The sequence below is a fragment of the Festucalex cinctus genome, chromosome 13, assembly GCF_051991245.1.
Source record: "Festucalex cinctus isolate MCC-2025b chromosome 13, RoL_Fcin_1.0, whole genome shotgun sequence".
NCBI classification, from domain to species: Eukaryota; Metazoa; Chordata; class Actinopteri; order Syngnathiformes; family Syngnathidae; genus Festucalex; species Festucalex cinctus.
Genome location: NC_135423.1, coordinates 24,267,871 through 24,284,868, shown reverse-complemented (window position 1 = coordinate 24,284,868; position 16,998 = coordinate 24,267,871). Strand labels below are relative to the sequence as shown.

The 16,998-nt window shown below is 45.0% G+C and overlaps 6 non-coding genes across 6 annotated transcripts; all 6 read right to left on the bottom strand.

Moving 5' to 3' along the window:
- Window positions 1-8,854: 8,854 nt before the first annotated feature.
- Window positions 8,855-8,926, bottom strand: trnae-uuc (transfer RNA glutamic acid (anticodon UUC)). The gene has a single exon. It is a non-coding gene; the product is annotated as a tRNA-Glu (tRNA).
- A 1,571-nt stretch (window positions 8,927-10,497) lies between these two features.
- Window positions 10,498-10,569, bottom strand: trnae-uuc (transfer RNA glutamic acid (anticodon UUC)). The gene has a single exon. It is a non-coding gene; the product is annotated as a tRNA-Glu (tRNA).
- A 612-nt stretch (window positions 10,570-11,181) lies between these two features.
- On the bottom strand, window positions 11,182-11,253 carry trnae-cuc (transfer RNA glutamic acid (anticodon CUC)). Its single transcript has one exon. It is a non-coding gene; the product is annotated as a tRNA-Glu (tRNA).
- Window positions 11,254-11,453: 200 nt separating this feature from the next.
- Window positions 11,454-11,525, bottom strand: trnae-cuc (transfer RNA glutamic acid (anticodon CUC)). The gene has a single exon. It is a non-coding gene; the product is annotated as a tRNA-Glu (tRNA).
- Window positions 11,526-11,714: 189 nt separating this feature from the next.
- Window positions 11,715-11,786, bottom strand: trnae-cuc (transfer RNA glutamic acid (anticodon CUC)). Its single transcript has one exon. It is a non-coding gene; the product is annotated as a tRNA-Glu (tRNA).
- Window positions 11,787-12,744: 958 nt separating this feature from the next.
- Window positions 12,745-12,816, bottom strand: trnae-cuc (transfer RNA glutamic acid (anticodon CUC)). Its single transcript has one exon. It is a non-coding gene; the product is annotated as a tRNA-Glu (tRNA).
- Window positions 12,817-16,998: the final 4,182 nt, after the last annotated feature.

Genomic DNA, 16,998 nt, shown 5'->3' with positions numbered 1-16,998 from the left:
GCTTCTATCTCGCCCGTCCACTCTAACTCTTCCGCTCTCTCTCTCGCATGCGCACTCCCCCCCCCCCCCCCCCCCCCCCCCTCGCGTCTCTCTCTCTCACACCCGCAACACATTTATACTTTGGATGAAAAGAAAAAGGCATGTATTCCTTTTGTATAATTGTATTTATTTATATCATTTCGTGGTATCCTTTGTAGTCATTCGATGGAAATGTTCTCCTTTTTACTGACACTACACAAGAAGGAATTGGTAAGTGGTCTGCAGTGATGGGTGATGCACTGGTTCTGCTGCGCTCCGGACTGTGACAGCCAACACTCTCCTTCACTGTTGCCATTGCTACACAGTCACCACAGGAACACCTGCAAAGCACAAGCAAGTTTTTTTTTTGTGTGTTTTTTTTTTTTTAGCCATTTAGCCTATAACATTTACAAAAAAATGTGTTCATTATTTGAGAAATACTTCGATTATCTATTTCAAGCACTTCAGAAGAAAAAAGTGTCATGCATCTGACTGCTATGAGGTCAATTTAATTTCCAAATTGCATGTTGCACCCTTTTTCCATTGTGAATTGAGTCTCACAGAGGTTGGCAGGTGGCAGTGGTGACTTCACTTCTTATGACAGCGAGTAAGCAGCATTTAGTTTATGGTTTGCATTTTAAGATGGATAATAAGTTCTATTTTGCTACTCAGACACGGCGCTCCGCATACGCTGATCACGCACGCGCGTAGGGCACCAACTGCCTAAGGGGGCACCAAAAAATAAATCAAGCCCGTAAAAATAATCATATTAGTAATTATAATATCAGTGTCTAATATTTAAAATAAAAGCTTGTAAAGCATGTTAATAAATACAAAAAATAACGTAGCATTATTTACTCGACGAGCGGTATCGCTGGTCTACGTTGGTGCCCCCCCTCCCCTAGTAGTTTGTTCCTACTAGGGAAAGGGGGAGGGGGGTGGGGTGCACTTTTGCTCCAACGAAGCAAACTACTAGGGAAAGGGGGAGGGGCGTGGGGTGCACTTTATGCTTCAATCGCAAATTTGGCAGAAGTTTATTCTTGGATATCTGGACATGTCATCAAAAAGGCATCAAGAATTGGGGGCGGAAAAGAGGAAAAGAAAAAACGAGATGATGCTCGCGCGTCACTTGCAGGTATGACAATGACAATTTGTTTGTTTATTTTGTAGCAGCTACGTTTACATGACCACAGTTAGCAAAAAAACAAAAACAAAAAAACACTCCAAACCGCCGCAGTGGAATGGTTGTGACCAGCACGTTCATTATACGGTATTAAATGGAAGGTGACGAGACAATATTGTTTCATATGGAACGGCCAAGAGCGGCATGTACTGGTGAAAGTGTAATTTTAAAATAATAATAATAATCATCTTAAGGCTAAGTAGATTTCCTCATTTCATATTCATAGTTTTAACATTATGTCCAGAATTTTTACATAGTGCCCTATCAGTCCTTCTCTAAAAAGGTAGATTATTAAAATTTTCATGTACCTGTGTTTTAAATATAGGCCTGCACAATACCATAATCCTAATCAATTTAGAAAATGTTTGTACCATGGTTGGTTCAAAACCATATTTTATTGTAGAATCCCTGAATATTGTCTTGTATTTCTGAATACAGGATCAATGCTTCAATATGTTCAAGGAGCATTTCATAAATGCGGAAATTGCACAAAAGCTGTCATATGATGACCTGATAGCCGATTTTGCAGCCCAGAAATGTAGACATGTGCCTCTGTAGGGCCTCTACTAACTTGCTTGCACTTTGTTTATTTCCAGATGTTTATTTGGAATTAGTAGTGGCATTGAGTTTTATTTTAATTCATTTAGCTTTATTTATTTGAGTATTTGGTGTCATTGTTAGTTTTATAAAGACTTACTATTTATCACTTATTTTTGTGAACATTTTTAAAACTTCACTATTGACAGTTAGAAGTAGGGCTGGGTATCGATTCAGATTTCCAGAATTGATTTAATTCGATTCACAAGGGCCCGATTCAATTCATGATTCACAGCGATTTTCGATTCAGTTGAGGAATCCATGCAGCACATATTTTAGACAGTCAAAAGTACCAATGCTGCAAAGAGTAGAAACTTCTTGCTCTAATTTAATGCATTAGTAAGAATATGAATATTTACATTAGGAATTGAATCCATTGCAGTTACATTAATCTGTTTCATTTAACATGGCCTGAAAAAAACAATAAATAATAATTTAAATAAATTACAACCACAGCACAGGCTGTGTAAATAAATTGACAAAAATGGGGGGGTCGATATATTGATACATGGTTTTATGTATCGATATTGGGATATGGTGGTCGAGTGGTTAGCACGTCCGCCTCCCAGTTCTGAGGACTCCGGTTCGAGTCCAGGCTCCGGCCTTCCTGGGTGGAGTTTGCATGTTCTCCCCGTGCCCGCGTGGGTCTTCTCCGGGTACTCCGGTCTCCTCCCACATTCCAAAGACATGCATGGCAGGTTAATTGGATGCTCTGAATTGTCCCTAGGTGTGCTTGTGAGTGTGGATGGTTGTTCGTCTCTGTGTGCCCTGCCATTGGTTGGCAACCAGTCCAGGGTGTCCCCCGCCTACTGCCCAGAGCCAGCTGAGATAGGCGCCAGCACCCCCCGCGACCATTGTGAGGAATAAGCGGTCAAGAAAATGGATGGATGGATATTGGGATATGAAAAGGTGTATCGATATGATAGCGATATATCGATATTTCAAACCCAGCCCTCCTTACAAGTTATTTTGTTTAATAAAGCAAAACTGACAAATACTCAGATCAGTTCATTTCTACCAGGGGAGGGGTGATGGGGTGTGCGGACGGAGTGTTGGGGGGTGGGGGGGCACCACAAAACATTTATGCTTAGGGCACCAAAATAGCTAGCGCCGGCCCTGTTGCTACTACCAATATAAATGAGCTTTTTACTATAACAAGCATAATAATTTGAGTGTATTGGACTAAACCAAGCTACATTTTGGCCACAAAACGTTTGTTATTTCGCCCATACAAAAATATAGACAGCATTGTTAGTCCATAATTTCCATTTTAAGATAAAGAGTAAGATTTACCATTCTGTGTTCTGGAGCCTGCCGATGTCATCCTCTACCTCGGCAGTTTGAAACTGGTCACAGCCATCTTCATTGTATGCAGACGACCGGACACAGGTGCACCTGCACCTTCATCAAGAAAAGGCTCAAACCGATACAGCTGTATACATTCCTGGGCTGAAATGTCTTCGTCTGAAGACTGCTTGTAGTCAGGAACGTCAAATTCCAACTCTACACTTGATAGCGAGTCAGAAAGCCCCTTACTATCCGTGTAGTTCTCCATATCCTCGTATTATTTTCGCCAACTTCCATACTCCCGCTGACGTCACGAGTGTCCAGGCTCGGAAAAAGGGGGCGTCACCAGTGACCTGCCATGTTTTGGAAATTCAAGAAAATATCAAATTTTTACAAGCCCTTGTCATTTTTTTTTTTTTTAAAATACTTCGAGGGTGACTTTTTTCCGTGTCCCATACACTTTAATGCAGCACCTGAGGGCTTGGACCTTTTCATTGTAAAGGTTTTTGATGTATAGACAATAGGGGTGTGCTCAAAAAATCGATATGGCAATATATCGTTGCGGGCCTCATTACAATACACGTATCGATACGCAGGCGACAGAATCGATATTGCTCGATAACTTTGAATAGGTAGTTAACGTTTGCCTTTGCAGCTTGCATTGTACCTAAACAATAAAAACCAGCAGCGTCTTTGAAGTTAATTGCCTTCAATTAATGTAAAAATAGCTCACCAGTGATTGGACACTGTGTCCTGCTCAGAAAAATTAAAGCAGAGGAATAATATCAACATTTATTTACTTGTAAACTTAACGTGGCACGTGTGTCTTAATATACCAGTTTTCCTATATTTTGTTTAAGAAACGAAATAGAATGTGTTACATGAAAAAAACAAATGCTGTTTTTATTTCCCCAAATATTTCAAATAAGCACATTTTAGAGCTGTAATTTTCATACTTTGATATTTTTACTCATATCGGCTCATGGCTATTAGTAAATTTTCCCAATGTGTCTGCGAAAACGGCTCCTTACTCTGCAGTGCGTACATATTTAGAACAGGCATGCCGCTTGGTGGTAAACCAGAAGAGCTACTAACAAAAACATTTTTGTCATCCAGCATAATAAACATATCCTTTAGGTATATATGACTGTGATTATAAAATGCAAGTAAATTAACTCTTTTACTGCCACACGTTATGAAAAAAAAAAAAAAAAAAAAACTCCACAGTGCCGTTTCGCCAATTACGAGCATTCATCAGATTCCATCAGATTCCGTCACATTTCATTGTAATTCCATGCAACAGCAGCCCATTGAAAAGAGACACAATGCTGCCATCTGCTGGCCATAATTAGGTGGTGTTTTTGATTCCACAACCCATTGACCAGGCAGCGCTGCACTTAGACGTTGCTCCGTCCATTTAAGAAAAAAAAAAGAAAAAAAGATGATGTCATTTCACGTTTATGGCAGCATACATTGTGATTTTACTAATCGCTATTAAACGTTTTTGGCAATTAAAAGAGTTAATGTGAAATAGCGGGATCCGTATCACCTTGAAGATCAAGTAGTGGGATACATATGTATCGCGATACGTATCGTATCGTATCGTGACCCCTGTATCGTGATACGTATCGTATTGTGAGGTTGGCGGCAATATCCGGCCCTAATAGACAACAACACAAGCGAGCCATCCATCTATCAATAGCACTAACACTCTGAGATGATGTGCGACCCCTCCCCCTACTTTTTTGCTGTAAACAGCAACAGCGGGACAGATTCAGGGGGCCAGGTCAGGATCTCATATTTATTTGGACTAGAAGTCACAAAAAAGAAATTATTATATAAAATATATATGCGGCATAATATGTATATAAATAATGTAATATAATAATGTAAAATAAATAAAATATATATACTCTATACAGGGCTGTGTTGAGTGGTTAGCACGTCCGCCTCCCAGTACTGAAGATTCGGGTTTGAGTCCAGGCTCCGGCCTTCCTGGGTGGAGTTTGCATGTTCTCCCCGTGCCTGCATGGGTCTTTTCCGGGTACTCCGATCTCCACCCACATTCCAAAGACATGCATGGCAGGTAATTGGGCACTCCAAATTGTCACTAGGTGTGCTTGTGAGTGTGGAGGGTTGTTTGTCTCTGTGTGCGCTGCGATTGGCTGGCAACCAGTCCAGGGTGTACCCTGCCTACTGCCCAAAGCCAGCTGAGATAGGCTCCAGCACCCCCTGCGACCCTTGTGAGGAATAAGCGCTCAAGAAAATAGATGGATGCTCTATACAGACCCAGTTTTTGCTATGGGCAATGTCGGCGATCGCCCAGGGCGCAATTGATCTAAGGGCGCACAAGGCGCGCTCAAAAAAGAAAAAACAAACAAACAAACAAAAAAACTCTAAACAAAACTCGGGTTTGCACGCTAGACTACCGCACGTTTCATTTTTTAAAGAACTTTATTTGCTTACCTGCGATTGGCTGGCAACCGCCTACTGCCCGAAGCCAGCTGGGATAGGCTCCAGCACCCCCGCGACCCCCTGTTAAGAAAATGGATGGATGAATGGATGGATGGATGGATGGATGGATGGATGGATGATGGATGGATGGATATTTGCTTATAGATCAATCACAAAAAGAGTCCACTTTAAGATTCTTTTATTTGTTTTCAAATCTCTCAATGGTCTTGCCCCACCTTATCTCACTGAGATCTTGCACCCCTACGCACCTGCCCCGTGCCTCAGGTCAGCAGACCAGACTCAATTGGAGGTACCGAGGGCTAAGCGGAGGCTTAGAGGAGATCGAGCCTTTGTTGTTGCCGGTCCCTCCTTTTGGACCGACCTACCACTAAATATGACGCAATCCCCCTCTATCCTCTTTTAAAACACGTCTTAAGACACATCTGTATTCTTTTGCTTTCGGCGCAACATGAGACTTGGTGTTTTGTGGTGTGTATGAGTTTGATGTTTAGTCTACTTATTGATGCATTTATTTATTTATTTTTCTTTATTCACTCGCCTACTTCTTATTAATTTACTGAAGTGAAATGTATTTACTAAAAAAAAACTTGTATACACTTCAAAATGTTTGCTTTGTTTTACTGCGATATTTATGTTTATGTACAGCACTTTGTATACAGCAATGCCTGTTCTTAAAGCGCTTTATAAATAAAGCTGAGTTGAGTTGAGTTGAGTCCATCAAATTGCTGAGGAGACTAAAACTGGAAGAGGCAGAGCGGAGGAGGGAGCGGGCGGGGTGTCAAATTGCGGCCGTGTGCAGATGCAGGCATAGACAAGGGAGAGGTGAAAGATACAAAAACTGCTTCCAAATAAATTGTACTTGATGATTAATGTTGTAACGATAAGGGCAATATCGTGATATCAAAACTGCCACAATATTGTCGTCGTCATGTTCACAATATGTAAAAGGAACACATCTGTTAAAAAAGTCAGGTTGATTCCCATTTGTGCAGTTCTAGCACCTTGTGGTGAGTAGTTTATTAGCGCAATTAAATTTTCATTAGGGATGTTTTGGCCTTCTATGTTTAAAATCTTTGCTAATTGTCAGATGAAGGGGAACGTAATATGCTTGTTAACAGAGTCAATATGTGGAGGAATTCAATGTGTGCGTGCATTAACAAGTAAGCGCCTCAATATTGTTATTAGAGATTGTAGGTGGTTTATATGCATTGCTGTTATGGACAAAAGTGTATCAACAAGCCTTAAAAACAACTGTATTGGCGAAACAAACCTCTGCACCTCTGAATTCCCTGACCGGGAATCAAACCACAGCCGTGAAACAGGTCAACTTGCAACATAGAGGTGTCTGAGTTTTCATGACACTATCTGCAAGCATTAAAGACAGACTGGTGAAACAACCCTAAGAACCTCTGAATTCCGTGACCAGGAATCGAACCCAGGCCGCGGCAGTGAAAGTGCCGAGTCCTAGCCACTAGATCACCAGTGAAGACAAATCTTGACTGCTGGACACAGCTAAAAAAGCACAGTCTCGGAACAAGCAAGGAGCCATGTAGGACGACACCACGGCCCTCTCGGGATTTATTTGGCAGCTGTGAAATAGCTCAACTAAGGCCTGGTTCACACGGCAAGATTTTAAAATTGTTGGCCGATTTCCAATCTTTGACAGACACCACATGTGAAGAGGAAAAAAATCACGGGAGTTACAGTTTTGAACCTACCGTGGGTGGTGTGCAGCCACATCACACAATCACACACCACACACGAGCCGAGTTCGTTCAAGAAGGTGACTGAAAGTCTTGCAAAACCTCTCGGGATTAAACATGACTTCTAAGTCAACATGAGTCAATCCTGGTTTTCAGCCGAAAAAGCGGTATAAAAAGAAACGGTGTTGTTTAAAGGAGTGTAAATGGGCGAGACATCGCTTGCTCTCGGCTCGGTGCTGGCGGTGCGGGTTGGCGTCCCACCCAGAGACCACGTTTATTTGTGGAGAATGTGTGTGCGTGTCTAAAAAAAAATACTAATAATAATTAATTTAGAAAAGTAAATAAATAAAAAGAGTGTAATAGCGCGAGCACTGACTTTCTGCTGCTTCATGACTGTTGTGATTTTGGATTTCCCGCCGGCTTCCTCGCTGGCTCGCTTTCTGATTGGCTGCACGTCACCGTCAACCAGCTGCGCGCATAGTTCGTCCACGGGGGACACCGCACACGGAGCGAAGTCAGGCCAAAAAAAATCCAACATGTTGGATATGCCCGATTTCAAGTCGGAGGTCCTTCCGAGCGCCGATATCGGGAGGCGCCGTGTGTGGTGACAACACACACGCCAGTATTATCTGTTAAGATTATTGCTTGGGTCTCGGCGCGTCCTTACGATTGTCGTGAGGGGAAATTCGGGGCAAAAATCAGGCCAATTCTTCTGCCGTGTGAAGCAGGCTTTAGATGTCTCGAACGACTATATTTGCCAGCATTTAGACAGACAGGTGAAATAACCCTATTTACTTCTGAATTCCCTGACCGGGAATCGAACCCTGGCCGCAGCAGTGAAAGTGCCAAATACTAGCCAATAGCCCACCAGGGAATACAAACAGTGACTGCTTGGCGCAGCTAAAATAGCACAGTATATTAACAAGCAAGCAGCCATGAACGACCAGACACCACAACCCTGTCAGAATCCATTTGGCAGCTGTGAAATAGCTCAACTTAAATCATGTAGGTTTCTCATGACAGGATCTTCAAGCATTAAAGAGAGACTAGTGAAACAACCATAAGAACATCTGAATTCCCTGACCAGGAATCAAAACCGGGTCGCGGCAGTGGGAGTGCCGAATCCTAACCACTCGACCACGAGGGAAGACATACATTGACTGCTGGGCACGGCTAAAATAGCACAGTCTGGAACAAGCAAGCCACAGCCATCTCAGGGTCCTTTTGGCAGCCGTGAAATAGCTCAACTTTCAACATACAGGTTACTAATGACAATATCTGCAAGCCATTAGACAGTCAGGTGAAATGACCCTTTTTACCTCTGAATTCCCTGACCGGGAATCGAACACGGGCCGCGGCAATGAGAGCGCCGAATCCTAACCACGAGACCACCAGGGAAGACAAACAATGACTGCTGGGCACGGCTAAAATAGCACAGTATATGAACAAGCAATCGGAGGACCAGACACCAAAACTCTGTCAGAATCCCTGGCAGCTGTGAAATAGCTCAAATTAAATCACACAAGTTTCTAATGACAGGATCTTCAAGCATTATAGACAGACTAGTGAAACAACCCTAATAACCTCGAAATTCCCTGACTGGGAATCGAGCCCAGGCCGCGGCAGTGAAAGTGCCGAATCCTAACCAATAGACCACCAGGGAAGACAGGGGCCGACGACTGGGCATGGCTAAAATAGCACAGCATATGAACAAGCAAGCACCAGGAACAGACACCACAGCCCGGTCACTATCCATTTGGCAGCCCTGAATTAGCAAAACTTAAAACATACAGGTTTCTCATGGCAGTATCTTCAAGCATTAAATACCAACTGGTGAAATAACCCTAAGAACCTCTGAATTGCCTGACCGGGAACAGAACCTGGGCCGTGGCAGTGAGATTGCTGAATCCTAACCACTAGACCACCAGGGATGACAAACATTGACTGCTGGACACAGCTAAGAAAGCACAGTCTAGGAACAAGCAAGCCATGTACCACGAGACACCATGGCGCTCTCGGGATCTATTTGGCAGTCGTGAAATACCTCAACTTACAGCATACATGTTTCTAATGACAATATCTGCAAGCAATTAGACAGACAGGTGAACTAACCCTATTGACCTCTGAATTCCCTGACCGGGAATCTAACCTGGGCCGCGGCAGTGAGAGTGCCGAATACTAGCCACTAGACCACCAGGGAAGATAAGCGCTGACTGCTGGGAATGGCTAAAATAGCATAGTAATATGAACAAGCAAGTATTAACAGAGGACCAGACACCACAAGCAAGCATTAACGGAGGACCAGACACCAAAGGCCTGTCATTGTCCATTTGACAGCCGTGAAGTAGCTCAACTTAAAACATACAGGTTTCTCATTACAGTATCTTCAAGCATTAAATAACGACAATATCTGCAAGCAATTAGACAGACAGGTGAAACAACCCTAAGAACCTCTCAATTCTCTGACAGGGAATCAAACCCGGGTTGCAGCGGTGAGAGTGCCGAATCCTCACCACGAGACCACCAGGGAAGACAAACATTGACTGCTGGGCACGGCTAAAATAGCGCAGCATATGAACAAGCAAGTATTAACAGAGGACCAGACACCAGAGCCCTGTCACTCTCCATTTGGAATGCATGTAATAACTCAACTTCAAGCATTCAATGTTTCTCATGACAGTGTCTTCAACAATTTAAGACAGACTGGTGAAATGAACCTCAGAAACTCTGAACTCCCTGACCGTGAATCGAACCCAGGCCGCGGCAGTGAAAGTGCCGAATCCTAGCCAAGACAAACAGTGACTTCTTGGCACAGCTAAAATAACACAGTATATGAACAAGCAACACCTACCCTCCCCCTTACACATGGTAGTATATTTTGCTTGAGAGCACAGCACACAATCTCGACTTCATTCAGACGTCACAATGGTATACGCAAAAAGGATAACCGTTGAGCAAGCTTTAGCAATGCTGCAGAGTATGTCGGACTGTGAATCTGATGGTGGAAATGTTGGGAACATCGCATTTCAGGGAAGACAAACATTGACTGCTGGGCGCGGCTAAAATGGCACAGTATATGAAAAAGCAAGCGTCGGTGGAGGACGAGACACCACAACCCTGTCAGAATCCATTTGGCAGCCGTGAAATAGCTCAAAATAACACACGCAGGTTTCTAATGACAGGATCTTCAAGCATTAAAGACAGACTAGTGAAACAACGCTAAGAACCTCTGAACTCCCTGACCGGGAATCAAACCCAGGCCGCGGCAATGAAAGTGCTGAATCCTAACCACTAGACCACCAGGGAAGACAAACATTGACTGCTGGGCACGGCTCAAATTGCACAGAAAATGAACAAGCAAGCAGTTGAGGACCAGACACCACTACGCTGTCAGAATAAATTTTTGGCAGCCGTGAAATAGCTCAAAACATACAGGTTTCTAATGACAATATCTGCAAGCAATTAAGACAGACAGGTGAAATAGCCCTATTGAACTCTGAATTCCCTGACAGGGAATCGAACCCGGGCCGCGGCAGTGAAAGTGCCGAATCCTAGCCACTCGACCACCAAAGGCCTGTCATTGTCCATTTGACAGCCGTGAAGTAGCTCAACTTAAAACATACAGGTTTCTCATTACAGTATCTTCAAGCATTAAATAACGACAATATCTGCAAGCAATTAGACAGACAGGTGAAACAACCCTAAGAACCTCTGAATTAAGATAAACTTTGACTGCTGGGCACGGCTAAAATAGCACAGTCTAGGAACAAGCAAGCATCTGAAGGACCAGATAACACAACCCTGTCAGCATCTATTTGGCAGCCGTGAAATAGCTCAAATTATATCATGGTGGTTTCTCATGACAGGATTTTCGAGCATTAAAGACAGACTAGTGAAAGAACCATTAGCACCTCTGAATTCCCTGACCAGGAATCGAACCCGTGCCACGGCAGTGAGAGTGCCGAATCCTAACCACTAGACCACCAGGGAAGTCATACATTGACTGCTGGGCACGGCTAAAATAGCACAGTCTAGGAACAAGCAAAGAGCCATGTACAACAAGATACCACAGCTGTCTCAGGATCCTTTTGGCAGCTGTGAAGTAGCTCAACTTTCAACATATAGGTTACTAATGACAATATCTGCAAGCCATCAGACAGTCAGGTGAAATAACCCCTATAACCTATGAATTCCCTGACCGGGAATTGAACCCGCGCCACGGCAGTGAGAGTGCCGAATCCTAACCACTAGACCACCAGGGAAGACAAACAATGACTGCTGGGCACGGCTAATATAGAACAGTATATGAACAAGCAAGCAACAGGAACAGACACCACAGCCCTGTCACGATCCATTTGGCAGCCCTGAATTAGCAAAACTTAAAACATACAGGTTTCTCATGGCAGTATCTTCAAGCAACAACTGGTGAAACGACCCTAAGAACCTGAGAATTCCCTGACCAGGAATCGAACCTGGGCCACGGCAGTGAGAGTACCGAATCCTAACCACTAGACCACCAGGGATGACTAACATTGACTGCTGGACACAGGTAAGAAAGCGCGGTCAAGCGAGCCATGTGCAACGAGACACCATGGCGCTCTCGGAATCTATTTGGCAGTCGTGAAATAACTCAACTTACAGCATACATATTTCTAATGACAATACCTGCAAGCAATTAGACAGACAGGTGAAATAACACTATTGACCTCTGAATTCCCTGACCGGGAATCAAACCCGGGTTGCAGCAGAGAGAGTGCCGAATCCTCACCACTCGACCACCAGGGAAGACGAATATTGACTGCTGGGGACGGCTAAAATAGCGCAGTATATGAATAAGCAAGTAGTAACAGAGGACCACACACCACAGCCCTGTCACTATCCATTTGGAATGCATGTAATAACTCAACTTCAAGCATTCAATGTTTCTCACGACAATGTCTTCAACAATTTAAGACAGTGAAATGAACTTCAGAAACTCTAAACTCCCTGACCGGGAATCGAACCCAGGTTGCGGCAGTGAGAGTCCCAAATCTTAGCCACTCGACCACCAGGGAAGACAAACAGTGATTCCTTGGCACAGCTAAAATAACACAGTATATGAACAAGCACCACCTACCCTCTCCCTTACACATGGTAGTATATTTTGATTGAGAGCACAGCACACAATCTCAGACTTCATTCAGACGGCACAATGGCATACGCAAAAAAGATAACCGTTGAGCAAGTTTTAGCAATGCTGCAGAGTATGTCGGACTGTGAATCTGATGGTGGAAATGTTGGGAACATCGCATTTCAGCGAAGACAAACATTGACTGCACAGTATATGAAAAAGCAAGCATCGGTGGAGGACCAGACACCACAACCCTGTCAGAATTCATTTGGCAGCCGTGAATTAGCTAAACTTAAAGCATCCAGGTTTCGCATGACAGTATGTTCAAGCATTAAACAACGACTGATGAAACAACCTTAAGAACCTCTGAATTCCCTGACCAGGAATCGAACCCAGGTCACGGCAGTGAGAGTGCCACATCCTAACCACTAGACCACCAGGGAAAACAAACTTAGACTGCTGGGCACGGCTAAAATAGCACAGTCGAGGAACAAGCGAGGAGCCATGAACAACAAGATACCACAGCCGTCGCAGGATGCTTTCAGCAGCCGTGAAGTAGCTCAACTTCCAACATACAGGTTACGAATGACAATATCTGCAAGCCATGAGACAGTCATGTGAAATAACCCTTGTTACCTCTGAATTTCCTGACCGGGAATCCATCCCGGGCCGCGGCAGTGAGAGTGAGAAATACTAAACCAGTAGACCACCAGGGAAGAGAAACATACGGCTAAAATAGCACAGTATATGAACAAGCATGCATCAAAGAAGGATCAGACACCACAACCCTGTCAGAATCCCTTTGACAGCCGTGAAATAGCTCAAATTAAAACATGCAGGTTTCTAATGACAGGATATTCAAGCATTAAAGAAAGACTAGTGAAACAACCCTAAGAACCTCTGACCCTGACCAGGAACCAAACCCAGGCCGCAGTAGTGAGAGTGCCGAAGGATAACCACTAGACCACCAAGGAAGACAACCAGTGATTGCTGGGCACGGCTCAAATAGCACAGTACATGAACAAGCAAGCAAAGGAGGACCAGACACCAGAGTCCTGTCACTATCCATTTGGCAGCCGTGAAATAGCTCAACTTAAAACACAGGTTTCTCATGACAGTATCTTCAAGCATTAAAGACCGACTGGTGAAACAACCCAAAGCACCTCTGAATTCCCTGACAGGGAATCAAACCCGGGCCACGGCAGTGAGAGTGCCGAATCTTAACCACTAGGCCACCAGGGAAGACAAACATTGACTGCTGGGCACGGCTAAAATAGCACAATCGATTAACACGCAAGGACCTATGTACAACAAGATACCACAGCCGTCGCGTGATGCTTTTGGCAGCCGTGAAGTAGCTCACCTTTCATCTTACAGGTTACTAATGACAATATCTGTAAGCCATTAGACAGTCAGATGAAATAACCCTTTTTACCAGTGAATTCCCTGACCAGGAATCGAACCCGGGCCGCAGCGAGAGTGCTAAATCCTAACCACTAGACCACGAGGGAAGACAAACATTAACTGCTGGGCACGGCTAAAATAGCACAGTATATGAACAAACAATCATCAAAGAAGGACCAGACACCACAACTCTGTCAGAATCCCTTTGGCAGCCGTGAAATACCTCAAATTAAAACATGCAGGTTTCTAATGACAGGATATTCAAGCATTAAAGACATACTAGTGAAACAACCTTAAGAACCTCTGAATTCCCTGACCGGGAAACAACCCCAGGACGTGGCAGTGAAAGTGCCGAATCCTAGCCACTAGACCACCAGGGAAGACAAACAGTGACTTCTTGGCACAGCTAAAATAACAGTATATGAACAAGCAACACCTACCCTCCCCACTACACATGGTAGTATATTTTGAGTGTGAGCACAGCACACAATCTCGGACTTCAATCAGACGTCACAATGGCATACGCAAAAAGGATAACCGTTGAGAAAGCTTTAGCAATGCTGCAGAGTATGTTGGACTGTGAATCTGACGGTGGAAATGTTGGTAACATCGCATTTCAGGGAAGACAAACATTGACTGCTGGGTGCGGCTAAAATGGCACAGTATATGAAAAAGCAAGCGTCGGTGGAGGACCAGACACCACAACCCTGTCAGAATCCATTTGGCAGCCGTGAAATAGCTCAAATTAAAACATGCAGGTTTCTAAGGATATTCAAGCATTCAAGACAGAGTAGTTAAACAACCCTAAGAACCTCTGAATTCTCTGACCGGGAATCGAACCCAGCCCGTGGCAGTGAAAGTGCCGAATCCTAACCACTAGACCACCACAGAAGAAAAGTGCTGACTACTGGTCATGGCTAAAATTGCACAGCATATGAACAGCAGGACCAGACACCACAGCCCTGTCACTATCCATTTGGCAGCCGTGTATTAGCTTAACATAAAACATACAGGTTTCTCATGACAGGATCTTCAAGCATTAAAGAAAGGCTAGTGAAACAACTCTAAGAACTGTTCGGGCGGTGGGCTCTCTGCGGCCGCCGCCCCCAGCCCCAGTTCCGGCGGCAGGCTCTCTGAGGCCACTGGCCCCGGCCCCTCGTCGGGCGGCCGCCATCCCCGGCCCCAGTTCCGGCGGCGGGCGGTGGGCTCTCTGCGGCCGCCGCCCCCGGCCCCTCCTCCGGCTCTCTGCGGCCGCCGCCCCCGGCCCCTCATCGGGCGGCCGCCACCCCGGCCCCAGTTCGGGCGGCGGGCTCTCTGCGGCCGCCGCCCCTGGCCCCTCGTCGGGCGCCTCGCCCCCTGCGGCCACCGCCCCCGGCCTGTTCGGGCGGTGGGCTTTCAGCAGCCGACGAGGGGCCGGGGGCGGCGGGCTCTCTGCGGCCGCCTCCCCCTGTTCGGGCGGTGGGCTCTCTGCGGCCGCCGCCCCCAGCCCCAGTTCCGGCGGCGGGCTCTCTGCGGCCACCGGCCCCTCGTCGGGCGGCCGCCGCCCCTGGCCCCAGTTCCGGCGGCGGGCTCTCTGCGGCCATCGCCTTGTCGGGCGCCTCGCCCCCTGTGGCCGCTGCCCCGGCCCCAGTTCGGGCGATGGGCTCTCTGAGGCCACCGGCCCTGGCCCCTCCTCGGGCGGCCGCCACCCCCGGCCCCAGTTCGGGCGGCGGGCGAGGGGCTCTCTGCGGATGGGATGCCGCATCCGTCGGCCTCCGGCAAATGGCAAGCTCGCACAAAGCACTGAGCGGGACAGGAAGACTGACGAAGTTTCAAAATAAATTTCCGGTTATCTTCAGAATAAAACACTCGCCAGCTCCTATTTCGCAATCATATCAACAAAAGGTCACAATGCTTAACGCTTAATCCACTGTTTAAACACCGGCGAACATGGACGAGGAGAGATTTATAATCAAGGTGGAAAGCAACAAAATTATACATGACACGGCACATCGTTTTTATTAAGGACAAATTCAAAAGGAATGCAGCGGGACGTCATAGCAGAAGCTATGGGAGTTGACGCTGAGTTCAATCAAAGAAAGTCCACCTCTCTTTCTGCTTCTCTGTTGAGCACAGATTTTCTGTGTGTTTGTCGTTGTTTTTAATGCCACATTATCCCGCGCGGTCACACGAGATACGGCGGGAAGTGGTCGGCGACGGAGCTGCCGGACCGCAGCTGTGCGCAGCCGGTGTGAGTTGGCCTAAAATTAATGCGTCCGGAGCATGCAGTCAAGACGCAATGGAGCGGAGACGCAACACACACGCAACCGGTGTAATCCCGGGGTAAGGCAGCTGCCTTCACCATGTTTGTGGAACCTTTTTTATGTATTAATTTTTTTTTTAAACCCCCTTTTAGTTACGGTGTTGAATGGCAGCATGTAGGCTATTTCGCCAGGTGAAAAGTTATTGCATTCATGATTTGTCTTATCATCAGAGGTGGGTAGAGTAGCCAAAAATTTTACTCAAGTTAGAGTAGCGTTACTTCAAAATAATATTACTCAAGTAAAAGTAAAAAGTAGTCATAAAAAAAGTACTCAAGTAGAAGTAAAAAAGTATTCACTGAAAAGAATACTCAAGTACTGAGTAACTGCTTTAACATTGTCTGATTTATCTTTTTAAAAACAATGTAATCAGACAAAAACATTCTTTTTGTTGGGGTGAACCCTCTGTTGACACAAAAAAACAGGCTATGAGTTTACAAGCGAGTAAGCCATTGAAATCACACATTCAGTTCAATTTGCAAAGTTAAATTAAGTTAACTATACTAGAGTAGGATTTCTGATGATTAATGTATTAAATCGGATTGCAAATATTGTGGTCACTAAATTTCTGTAAATACCCATCCAGCAGGACAATTAGAAACTTGTACCTTTTAACCTAAATCTTTTTGGTTTACATATGCTATCATTGCTACATTGAATAAGAATGGCTTAACGTGGATATGTTTTCTTACCAGGTTCTGGCATTACATGGAGTCAAGTGTTTATCTGTTACCAAAACTATCTCTACTGTTAATAATTTGTGACACTTAGTGGCTACCGCCAGTTCATGCCTCCATATAACATGTATCGTGATCTGTTTCGTTGATGGCAGCAGTTAACAAAATGTTTGCAAAAGAGTCTATGTGAAAAGGTCCTTGTCAACAGTTAAGACAAATACCTGCCTAAATACAGCAAAAGGGA